Source organism: Sarcophilus harrisii, chromosome 6, assembly GCF_902635505.1.
Source record: "Sarcophilus harrisii chromosome 6, mSarHar1.11, whole genome shotgun sequence".
In the NCBI taxonomy this organism is placed as follows: Eukaryota; Metazoa; Chordata; class Mammalia; order Dasyuromorphia; family Dasyuridae; genus Sarcophilus; species Sarcophilus harrisii.
This window is the reverse complement of record NC_045431.1, coordinates 47,598,898-47,612,598: the sequence shown is the minus strand read 5'-3', so window position 1 is coordinate 47,612,598 and position 13,701 is coordinate 47,598,898.

The window sequence follows — 13,701 nt, the reverse complement described above, 5'->3', positions numbered from 1 at the left end:
AAAGAGAAAAGAGTCTCTGCTCTCAAGATCTTAGAATCTAATGGGGAAAGAAGACATACTAAAAAAAAATCTGGAAAATTGTTGGAAGAAATAGAATGATACAATGATCTATGGAGTTCAAAACAGAGTAAGCTTAGATGAAAAGCAAAGAGTTAACTGAAAAGTCTAGATCCTTCCCATTTTTAAGGAAATGTTTGGGAGGAATTTAATGTTCTACCTCCCAGATAGGTGAACAAAATTAGGAAGTTGGAAACGAGTTAAATATTCAAAGCTGAGCAAAATAGCAAAATGAGATTTCAGGTTATCAAGATAGAACTTGAAGTAACAAAATTTTGTTGAAGTAAGATACATACAATAATTAAAAATATAGTCATAGAAATCATAATCCAGACACTGAAATAAATTATACATCCAACTTTAGGCTTTGCTGCTTAGGAAAAAGGAGAACTAGAATCTAGTATTATGTCAGCTTTGTTCTTGGTTGTACTCTGTTCTCTAATTCAAGTGACTGAGATTTTTTTTTTATTTGTTCTTCATAATACAGTTCTGATTCTTTCATATAACTGCTATTCATTGAGTCCCTATTTGAAAAAAAATTAACCTTCCAGGCTCAGTTTCCAGTTCAATATTCTAATGTCTCCAAAACTCTTATTTGCTGGTGCTTAAGATTATTTTTTTTGTAAATCCCTGCTTCCAGACCTTCTTGATGTTGGACCACCTGAATTTCTACATGTTTCTTAGTATAAACCTCTTCCAATATCAATATAAATCACTTATTTCTAGGTATCCTTGATGCCTATTACTCAAATGTCTAGACTTCTTCAGGTTCTTCTTCTCCAATCTATCTAATCCTTTTTCATTCCTAAATTAGTCCCAGTACATTTTATCTCACAGCTATCAATTGCTACTTGACAACCTTATTACTATTTACACCCAACAGCTAATGCCACAAGGAGGTATATAATTCACTAATAAATGCCAATTACTGTTATTGACTGCTAGTAATAGCTATTAAGTGTTTCACTTAATGATTCAGTATAACCTTATTTTGAGATCTTCTGCTGACCTCAAAGTAATTATTACCTTCAATTTGCTTGTGATAGCTAATATTTGCAAAAAAAGTTATTTCTCATTTCAAATTCATTGTCTTTTAAATCTATCCCCTATAATTTATTCCTTTTGATTAGGCTTCTTGATTTATGATCAAATCCTAAAGGAAAAATCTTAACAGCCACTCAACTTTTTCATTGGTTCTTAAAATTTAACTTTCTTCAACCCCATAATCTTCAGTTTCTAAATATGACACATTAATCAAAAATCTAAAATGGTTTAGCAAAAATAAATATTTTAGTAAAATAAAGTAGAAACAATTGTGGGGCACTGGCAGATGTGAGCAGTTCTTTGTACATGTGAAGAATCTGAATATGAAAAGAGAAAACAAAAGTATCCTAACTAGGTAGATCAGTACTTTTGTCTTTTGAAGTGAATTTATCATTTTAATTCAATAATTAATTATTTAAGTACTTTTCAATTTTCCAGTTTGGCTGTGTTAGAGCAAAACTACCTCTCAAAAGGCCTTCGTACTTTCTCAACTATTAAAAATATTTTTTCATATTTTTTCACTAACTTCTCTCCAATTTCTTGACTCTTCATATGGCTATTAACTTTTACCTTTAAATATGTATTTGGTTTCTATTATTTTCAATTTTACTCAAAATATAACAGCATGTGTTTTAATGCATAATTCATAGTTCAATATGTTTAGGCTAAAATCAAATGGCCTCTACCAAATTAAACAATAGTGGAGTTCTGATGCTTTTCTGGCTGGTAGGAATCTTAGATGCCCCCACGAATTACTTGTCATAATGACTGGAAGTGCTCTGGAGGAAAGATTTTGACAAAAGTTTTCAAAATCCAAAGATAATTTACCTACTTACTTAAAACATGACTAACATTTTTGTCCCTTCCTCCAAAAATTTCTATAAGGCATGTCTTTAAAAAATAATAAAATTGATCAGTTTTAGCTTCTTTTTATTCTCTATCGTACTACATCTTCCTGGCAGTAATGAACAAGAATCAAGGATGAATCTAGCCACAAACAAAGACAAAAAAATTAAATGGAATTAACTATCTCCAGAATGAATGAATAAATCTATACATTTATATAAAAACAGATCACATTTATATAAAATAATTTGCTCATTTTTTGGTTTACATTCTGTCTATATCTCAGAAATAAATCACTCATCTGCCAGCACCTCATAATTTCCCAAGTTTTTTCTTTACAGAATTTTAGTCTATTTCAAATAATTCAATTTCTCTGCAAAAAAATGATGAAACCACAAGATAAAATATTTCAGACAATAATTCTAGCTCTTTCTCATTTTATGAAAATTTCCCTAGTTCCTACTTTGCAATTTCAAAGTGAATTGAGCCAATAGAGAGAAAGGAATGATGTAGGATGATCACTAAGCAAACCTGAAGTTTAATCCTAATTGAACCTATGTAACATTTTGAAAATATTTTAAGCAGAAGAAACTTTATTGATGGGAGAAAATTATAGAAGTTATGACTGTTCTAATGATCAAATGGGTGAATGAGCATTGACTATATTGGGTTGCTAGGTCAGTTAGTGCAATTTTGATTATTAATATCATTATGCTACAAGGGGCAAGTTTAGTGACAATGTAAAAGTTCAGTTGCTTTTATTTATAAATTTTTAATGTTGGAGTCTAAGAATTGCTTTGTTACCCTGAGCAGTCTGCAAAGATTCATAGCCTCATTTACATGTTGACTCAACCTGGGCTGGCATTTGTGATAATGATCCAGAAACCTTTATAGACTTTACAAAGAAGATTAATCTTATACTGGCATTTTGTTTGTTTACTACTCTGTACTGTTTATGGCATTTTAATATTTGTAGACTATTATTGCCATTTTAATTGTTTGTGGATGAGTTGAAATGTACAACTTGCTCCTTATTAAAAAGGAAAAAAAATCATTGGGATATTTCCAGCATGGTTATTTTAAAGGAATCCATAAATGTACAAAATTTCTCCATTCAATGCTATATTTATCATGGACAAATTCTTGGACAAGAATTTGTGATTATTATTTCAGAGCAATTCCCATGATACATTTCATTTCTTAGTTCCTTCCCTCAACCAGTTGATAAATCTTTTGATATTCACTTCAAGATAGTATGTTAATGGACACCACGATGGATATAAACTTATTCCTTAAAATACCAATAATAGAAGCAATGTTTTATGCATTGTGTACTCTGACCTCTGCAAAGATTTTCAATAATAGATGTCAAGTGCTAATTATACTGATCAATCAATATACTTGACTTGATTTTAGGGGATGGAGATGAAAATGTATTTGAGAACTGATGAAAACTAGAGAAAATATCTCAGATCTCTTCTGTATATGTGCAAGATGATTGCAAAAGCAAGAACTTAGGTGGAATCTGAGAAAGAAGCCTTCCAATTCAATGGGAGTGTAGCTTTATTCTCAAAGGCATCTGGAATTGAAAAGGAGGTTCTCCATATAAGCAGACTCCAGTGCAGCAAGAAGCTTGCAAAGTTGTTGGGAAGAGGGAGCCAATCACATTCAACTTTGGTTAACAGTGATCTTGAGTTAGACAGAGGGAACCCTGAATCTGAAGCTGATACTGTAATGGCTAGAAGATGTGGAGGCAGACATGGTAATGTTTCCCTCAGGTAAAATCAGGCACTGAATCAATTGATAGGTTTAAGTTTCTACTCATTTCAGGTATACAAGGTCAGGCAAATTTTACTGCCTGTCTTCCAAAAGATCTCAATATAATAGTGCAGTTAAACCCCTGCAGAACAACTGACAATTGTTGTCATCTGTTGAGTCGAGTCATGTGTTGGGAGATTGTACGCAATATCAGAATTTGCACATCACCAAAAAAACCATAGATGCTAGTACTAGGTACTTTGGAAAAGTGATAGGATTTTGAAGAGCTTTTATAGACACATGTGCTACAAACACACATTAAAATGATAGAGGAAGCATCTATCAAATGGACCACAACATTAAGTGGCTAATGTTTTCTCACTGTTGGGCACTATATCTTAGGAAATCTAATATCCAGTTTTGATCCTTTTTTTGAAAATGAAAGGCAAACAATAGTCTATGTATATCCTTAGCTTGCATATAAACTAATTCATACGGTAAGCCTTATGCTAGCAAAGGGAGTTGGAGATGGTGTTTTGAATAGAGTTTGAAAAGCAATTCTCACATTTTCTGGTTAGGTAGCAAATGAGCCAGAAAGGTAAAGTTCCCCAAAATGGTGCACATGAGAGCTCTTTGGGTCATAAGGGAGCCTTTGACAAAAGGCTTAAATACATAGTCAATTAAAATCCTTTAAAGGTTATCTGTATTATAGCATCTATCATATTCTATACTTTTAACATCTATCTAAACTATAATATCGATCGCAACTTAAAGGAAAGAAAAAATCTTGTGGGAAGGTTGCCTAAAATGTATCTTGTATTAATTGAGAATTTCTATCATTTTATTTTACTTATTTAGACATACTATAAGTGATTCAGGATAACTAATTGTCATTAGAAAAGTAAATGAACTTATTACTTCTTTTTAAAATTCCATTTGTTCTATTCTAAACCTTAAGAAATAAAGCAAGCATTTCAATAATAAGTAGAATGGGGGGAAATATGATTGTACATGACACTGTAAATCTATTATGTACCACTTGCTATTCCTTTTAGATATATAATAAGGCTGTCAAGTAATTTAATTATCATTACTTCTTTCTGAAAATAAGAGTTGGACTAAATAATGATAGGAAGAAAATTGTATATGTGGGATTTCATCTAATGGTATATGCAATAGGTTGACAATAGGCAAAAGAAAATTTTAATAAAATGAGTAAGATTTAAAGCATAATTTTTAAGACCTCATTCTAATCTAGATTTTACTTATTTTAAGAGTAGGGCTAGAGACAATCCCAGAAGATATAAAAGGTTAAGATGGATTCAGGAAGATTAAAGAAGATTTAGACTAGAAGCTAAAGAGGTAATCTGAGAACAAATAACTGGTTATTGGCCAGAAAGATAAAGTAAGTAGGAAAATATAAGTGTAGCAATAGTCAGATCAAGCAAATGCATGGAATGGATTGGAGAAAGGAACAGTTGTGAAACACAGAAAATTAGTGCATGGCTAAGAGAAGGCATGTAAGTATAGAATTGTTGCCAAGACCAAAAAAGACACTTTAATTTAGTGGTCAATTTATTAATGATTATTAATTAATGATCATTTTCTTGAAAAAAATAACAAGATGCTTAAGTTTGAGATATAAACACTCACAGGCAGTTTTGAGAACTTGAGCAAGATACTGATATTTTGAAACTATCTAGATTAGGGGATATTTGGGAAAACTTGATTCATTAGAGACTAAGGATAAATTTAGCACGATGATATTCAATAGTGATAAATCTAACTTCTTCCACTTGCTGACAAAGTAAATTTCACAATATAAGACTGAAAAAGCATTGATAGATGACAATTCATTAAAGATATATCTAATACTTTTATAGACTTCAAGCTCATTATATCAGAAAGGATGATGCAAAAAAACAAGCAAAAAGCTAATGCTATCTAGTGCCACATTAAGAGGACATAAGAGCATAATTTCTAGGAAATGTTGGGAGGAGATAGCAGCTCATATTCTACCCTAATCAGGAGTGTTGTTTTTAGCTTTGAATGCATTTTTTTAGAAAGACATTGATAAGTTAAAGAGTGTTCAGAGAATAACTTATAGGATGATGAGGAACTTGGGTATCAGTTGGAGATACTGGATATGTTGAACCTGAAGTGAAGAATCAGGATTTGAATGGCATTTGCTTTTAAGGATCTGAAGGACTAGAGGCAACTAGATCGTGCAGTGGACAGAGGACTGGCCCAGAAAACAGGAAGACTTAAATTCAAATCTGGTATCAGACACTTAACATTTCCTAGCTGTGTGACCCTGGGCAAGTCATGACTCCTATTGCATCTCAAAAACAAAATAAAAACAAAAACAAACAAACAAACAAAAAACCAAGGATCTTCCACCTTACTTTATCTACTTCTAGCAATGTTAGCTATGTATAAGTAAGAAAAATAAAATGAAAAAAATAACCATAAGCAAAAAGAAAACAGAACTATTGTTTTCCCATTGCTGTAGTTAGAAAATCTTACAAAATCAATTAAAATTAAATGAAACAAAATAATTACTTTAATAATTTATTTTATTTTTTAATTAAAGCTTTTTATTTTCAAAACATATGGATAGATACTTTTTTCAACATTGACCCTTGCAAAAACCCTGTGTTCCAATTTTTCTCCTCCTCCCTCCCCCCAGATGGCAAGTAATCCAATATACGTTATATATGTTAAAACATATTTTAAATCCTATATATGTAAAAACAATTATATAATTATCTTACTGCACAAGAAAAACTAATCAATAGGGAAAAATGAGTATGAAAACAAAATGCAATTGAAAAATAAAAAGAGTGAAAATGTCATGTTGTGAACCACAGTCCTCTCTCTGGGTGTAGATGGCTCTCTTCATCACAAGATCATTGGAACTGATCTGAATCATCTGTCTATTGAAGAGAGCCAAGTCCATGAGAATTAATCTTTCTGTAATCTTTTTGTTGCCATATAGAATGATCTCCTGATCCTGCTTCTATCACAGCATCAGTTCATATAAGTCTCTCCGGGCCTTCCTAAAATCATCCTGCTGATCATTTCTCATAGAACAATAATATTCCATAACATTCATATACCATAACTATTCAGCCATTCTCCAACTGATGGGAATCCATTCAGTTTCCAGTTTCTTGACACTACAAAAAGGGCTGCCATAAACATTTTTGCACATGTGGGTCCCTTTCCCTTCTTTAAGATCTCTTTGGGATGGATATAAGCCCAGTAGAAACACTGCTGGATCAAAGGGTATGCACAGTTTCATAACTTTTTGAGAACAGTTTCAGAATGGCTCCATCTGTTCACAGTCTACCAGATTTCCCATATCCTTTCCAGCATTCATCATGATCTTTTCCTGTTGTTGTCAATCTGAGAGGTGAAACACACATATATTTCTTTATTCTTCTCCAAGCTATACTTCTTATTCTTCTTATATTTCTCTATGATGCTCCAGAAACTTACAAGAAAATTGTTCATTTTTTAAGCTCTCTCCAGCTTTGAAATCCTCACACCGGGATAACCCTCCATCCCTGTACCTCTCCCTCTGACTTGATGGTTCCTCCAAGAATTTTCATTTTGAGGGAAACACACAATTCTATTCATGTCTTAATTTCTTTTGAGATTGTGCTCCTGACTCTCTGAGACTTCTCTACAATACTCCCTCATCCTCTATAGGCTCTACATCACCATACTCCTACCTTTTTCTAGCTGCTTTTTACATCTTTATTTTTCTATTAGAATGTAATTTTTATGGGTAATACTTTCATTTATTCTTTCTTTTTGTATCTATCATGTTTAGTACAGTGTCTCATAATAAAAAGTGTTATTAAATGCTAATTGTCTGAAATACATCGACATCTCTACATAGCTGTGTATTTGGATGTTCATATACCTTACCTAAAGATCATCATGATAATGGCATATATTTTCCTCATCATTCTTAATTTTCAAACTAGAAGACCAGAGGTGACTTACAACATCCATTACTAAGCAGAAAGCTGATGGATACAAAAAAAACACAGGGAATGAAGGAATTGGCTTATTTGTCTATTCATATTTTAATATTCTTTTTCTTCTTTTTTCTTTTTATTCCCTCTCTCACCTTCTCTTGATTGCTCCCTTCTCTCCCTCTCTCCCTCCCTCCCTCCCTCTCTCTTTCCCACCTTCTCTCCTTCCCATCCTTCTCCCCATCCCTTCCTTCTTTCCTTCCTTCCTTCCTTCCTTCCTTCCTTTCTCCTTCCCTTCCTTCCTTCTTTCTTCCCTTCCTTCCTTCCTCTCTTCTTCCTTCCCTTCCTCCTTTCTTCCCTCCATCCCTTCCTTTCTCCCTTCTTCCCTCTCTCCCTCCCTTATTCCCTCTCTCCTTCCCAATCTTCTTCCCTCCCTCCCTCCCTCCCTCCCTCTCTTCCTTCCTTCCTTCCTCCCTCCCTCCCTTTCTTTCTTTCTTTCTTTCTTTCTCCCTCTCTTCCTTCCTCCCTTCCTTCCTTCTTTTCTTCCTTCCTTCTTTCCCTTCCTTCCTTCGCTTCCTTCCTCCCTCTCTTCCTTCCTCCCTTCTTCCCTCTCTCCTTCCCTACCTTACTCCCTCCTTCCTTCCTCCTTTCTTCCCTCCCTCCCTCCCTCCCTTCCTTCCTTCTTTTGTATCAATGGAAGATAAATTGGAGGAGGTGTAAAAATGATTGTAAATTGAAAATACTTTTTTAAAAAAAATTGTGAAAGTTAAATGGAAAACTAAATGTTTTACTTTCCATCCCTCCTAATCATTTTTTTTTAATCTGCTTGCTATTAACTTGCAAATCTGCTGCTGATTCTAGAGACTTAATTTTTTTCTTTTCTAATGGGAAAAATGGTAACAAACAGGGCAGCATTTTTAGGAGGCACTAGCATACATATTATATAATACATATTGCTAGGTTAGTGCCTTTTTTAAAAAGGCAGTTTGCTGCTGAGTTTCAATCTAATTGAATGTTTATCTCTAAGACTCCATTATGCTAATATTGATAAGATCTATCTAATGCAAGATTTCATTGGAGTGAGATGACTAATTTTCTCCTAGGTAGTTTGCAAAGCCCCATTGCACAGTAATATGAATTTAATGGCTGAAGGTCTCAATTAAACCTCTAGGATGCCTGGGAAGGTCTTATGTTACATTTGAAATGTTATTATCTGTAGATGTGTTTATTGGCTAGAGATTATATTAAAGGTAAAAGAAGATTCATTATGAAGCCATGGGTGAAGGGGGCAACCATCAAACTCATATTGAAAAAAAATGAAGCAAGTGAATTAGTACTTCTGTGTGTTACCTTTAATGGTGCCAAAAGCTAATGTAGTTTTGACTTCCAACTTCTAACATTCATGCTCTTTCCTCCTGAAATGAGTTTCACACTTTATGATTTTGTCCTTTATTTTCTGGCAGAGGTCAAGTTATTCTTTCAACCATTAGATTTTTTTCTTGCATATTTAGCCCATATAGATAATCTTTTTTATTTTTATTAGATCAAAGATATTAATACAGCAACACTTAGTCATCCAGAAGTCAGATTTTTGATAGCTACAGACATCTAAAACATAGCTATGGATTCAGAATAAAAGGAGGGGAAATAAAGAGAGAGAGATGTCTAGATGGTATGGGGAAATAATTATAATAATTAACATTTACATACATTCAAGTTTCTGAAATACTTTCTCTACAAATTCATTCAGAAATTCTTCAATACATCTTACTATGTAAAAATATGCTAGCTGTTGGGGATACAAACACAAAAAGAAAAGTTTGTTTTTTGTGTTTTTTGTTCAATTAAGGAACTTACATTCTGTTATTTTTTTTTAATCTAACAATAGTCTCATGTTGTAATACTTTCATCAATTTACAGAAGGTGGATAGAGCATCAACCCTGATGTCAGGAGAACTTGAGTTCAAATCTGGTCTCAGACACTTAATTCTTCCTACCTGTGTGACCACGGACAAGTCACTAATCCCAATTGCCTCAGCAAAAAAAAAAAAAAAAAAAAAAAAAAAGGCAGATGACTCGTCCATGATTGTATCCAAGTTAATTGAAAAATGTTTTTAAATTAAAAAAAAAAACAATTAGGGAGTTAAATGGAAACCTAAATGATTTATTTTCCATCTGTTCTGATCAGTTTCTATCTGCTTGCTATTAACTTGCAAATCTAAGGCTGATTCTAGAGACTTAATTTTTTCCTTTCTAATGGAAAAAATGTAAACCAAACAGAGCAATATTTTTAAAATACACAAATACACATATTATATAATATGCATTGCTATGAACGTCAGAGTAGACTTGAAATCAGACTTCCTGATTCAAAGTTCAATACCTTACAAATTGTGTCACATGGTTTTTCAAAGTCCAAGTTCCTAACTTCATTAGAAAACCACACATAGTGATGTGGTTCTGTTATCACAACATTAAGTGAATATGTATAAGTGGTTCAACATAAACTAGCAAAACAGCAACATTATGTTAATCAACTGTTCTTACTGTGGGATTGGAGCTTCCAGAAGTAACTTTTTTGTTTCCTAATTTTAAAGAAATCCAAGATATTGGATGACTGGATGCAGGTGGGGTTTTTTTTTGTTTGTTTTTTGTTTTTTTGTTGTTTTGTTGTTGTTGTTGTTTGTTTGTTTTGTTTTGCATGATGTTTTTCATCTCATTATATCACAAATCTACTCTCAGAAGAAATTATAATGAAGAATTAAGTGAAATTTTACATATAATTGATGTACTACATTACCCATAAAAGACAACATACAAAGATTGTTTATAAGATCTATTGTTGAAAAGTATCAAATAAATTTTATAATGTTAAAAAAAAGGAGATTCCCCCTACTAATTGAACATATAAATAAGGACAGGAAAGATGAAGGCCTCGAAACCATAGGAAGGAGTAGAAAGAGAAATGAACAACCACTAGATAGCCTCATTGACTTTAGCAGTAGAAAGGACTCAGGTCTTTAGCCAAAATAGCTGGATACATAAAAATGAAATTCATAATTGAATGTTGGAAATTCAAAAACTATTTCTATTTCATATTTTCATGATGAAAACGTTTATCTTTTTTTCTTACCTCTTTATCTTCCTCGGCTGCCTTCTTCAAACAAATTCCAATTAATTGATTTGACCATAATTAACTCTGGTAAAGCTATCTTTCTTAATAAAAGCTTATGTTTAGCCCATGATGAAGGAGACTGTACAATAAATCATGATTGTGTACTCTAAATTCTTAAAGAAACTGAGTAATTGGGTAAATAAGTTATATTTAGAAATAAGGTGGGTCAAAGTTTTAACTTAAGAGTAAATGAAGATATAGGCTATTTTTGTTTTTCATGTAGTTTTCCCTGACAAAGATAATGGAAGCTAAATTGCTACTAGTTCAAATAGGCTTTAGTTTTTCCTATGCCTTTCAGATAGATGAGTTTGTCTAATGGCGTTACAAGTAATAATGAAGGGAAAAACAAAAATATGGGGATAACTATTATCTGGCTAAACGACCCAGGCAGAGATAGACTGTTGAATATACAAATCTGATAAAAGATGACATAAAATAATAGAAAGAGCTTGTGTACAAATTTATTTTTATTCACTAAAACTTGTATCATTATGTAGATAGGCATACATTTAGAACCATCCCAAGTAGTAGCACTGCCACTTGTTGCCAACCACAAAAGCTACATATAAAGGCATTTACTTATCTTTTTCTAAGAAAAAGTGGATTCTAAATGATATAAAGTCTGACCCAGAAATACAATTTTAAAAAATCATTAAATCCTAATTTCATGTAATTGTTGAAAATAATGGATACAGGAGCAGCCATGAAGTCAGCAAGGTAAGGATTCAAAACCTGTCTTGGAAATTTCAGATTTAAGATCATAATCTACTTTAAAATTGCATCATCTGAGACAATATACAAGGTAGGAATTTCCATAAAAGCCAAAATAACAAGTCTGTACCCCTATTCTAGAATAATTACAGAATTGGTTTAAATTCTTCTAATTATAATAGCAAAAATAAACCAAAAAAAAAAAATAAAATAAAATGCAAAAAACAAAAAAAGAACATTTTTCATTAAATGACTCCTGTCTTATGTCATTGAAAAATGAAACCATAAAAAAGGTATCAATTGATATGATGCTTAAATAGTTGAAAATTGATCCTGATTATTCACATTATTTTCCTTTTACCCTTTGTCCAATTCCAGTAAGCTTTCAGTAATACTTTGCTGTTTGAAATAAAAGACAATTGACTTTTTATAAGGTGGGTAGGGTTTATTAGAATATAGTTACCCCTTTATATTTCAATTCTGATGGTATTCTTTTTTGTTTCTTTTGGTTTCTGATAAGACAGTTTGGGGTAAATGACTTGCTCAGGGTCACACAGGTAATAAGTGTAAAGAGTCTGAGGTCAGATTTAAAGTGAGGTACTCTTGCCTCCAAGGCCACTATTCTATCTACTGTGCCATTGTGCTGAGCCATGATTCCATTCTAAAAAGTGATAATTTCATACATTATTTAGAACTCCCACCCACCAAAAATAAAAAACAAAACAAAACAAAAATAAAAACAAACACAAAAAAACACAAAAACAAAACAAAAATAAGGACAAATAAAACACACAAAAAAACCAAAAACAAAACAGAACAAAACAAAACATAGTATATATACTACATCAAAGTATGGCTAGACAGAATGATCAAAGAAGTGGATAGATTTATATATTTGTTTCGTTTTTTTGGTCAGCACCACACATAAAATCTAAAAATAACAACTACATAATGGCTTTATTTTTTTTACTACTTTAAAGTTTGCAAAACACTTTACATAAATAATCTTCAGAGTTTCTCAGCCAATATGTTTTCTAATACTTATTTCTTTCCTTGATCAGGCATACTAAATTGATTTATGGAAAATTTTTCTTTCTTGATTATTATGAGATCTGTTTAGATTGCTAAGTGTATTTTACTTTGATCTTGACTCTCTAATTAGAGAATTGTTCTTTCTTTTTTAGGACAAGTTTACATTTACAATGCATTTTCTTTTTCCATCTCAGGCAGAGGCTCTCTCCATCTCAAGCTTGAAGGAATACTATCTTACCTTGTTACAGATAAAGATTATAGATGGGTTTATATTGCCTCCATGCCCATACCACAACTTATGTTGACACAAAACATGCAGTCACTGAGGAAGAATAAAGTACATAAGATATTGGAAGGTGAGGGAAAATGGAAAACATAAATATTACATAATTCTTTTTTTGGTTATTACTTTTGTTGGTCTCTAATATAGGAGAGAAACCTAAGACAGAAGTATACCAAAGTATACAAAAAACACAACAATAAAACACACTATGATCTTCAGATTTCTGAAGGCTTGTGTGGTTTTGAATTTCTCTCTAAAGATAACCAAGTCAATTCCACAATCTTTGTAACTATCTGTCTCAACCATTACTATGTCCTTAAATGTCTCAATGGCCCAGCAGCATCATGTACCAATAATGAGAGCATAATGCAATCCCACAATTCTGAAGTTAACTACTTTGCCTTTTCATGATGCTTATAGTTAGTTCTTCTGTGTTTAGATACATGGATTCTCATTTTGTAATTATGTTTATACAATGTTCAGTTTCATTTGGGAGTGAATGAGCAAGGTATTGCTCATTTGATTTATATTCCTTATAATCTCATACTGGTTTTCCTGTTCTATTTGCTTAATTATAATACAATTCTATATATTTCCCCTAATTTCAATGATGATAGTGTTCCTCTCCTTTTGCTATGGTTTTCCCTTTATAAGGAAAGAGTTTGAGACATTCCTGAGTTTCTCTGGTAAAATTTTCTAACTAAGGAAGTGCCTTGGACATATTTGATTCATATCCCAAAATAGGAATATGTAAAAAATATTTATAGGAATTCATTGGAGGAAGGAAGGTGAATAAATAACTAACAACT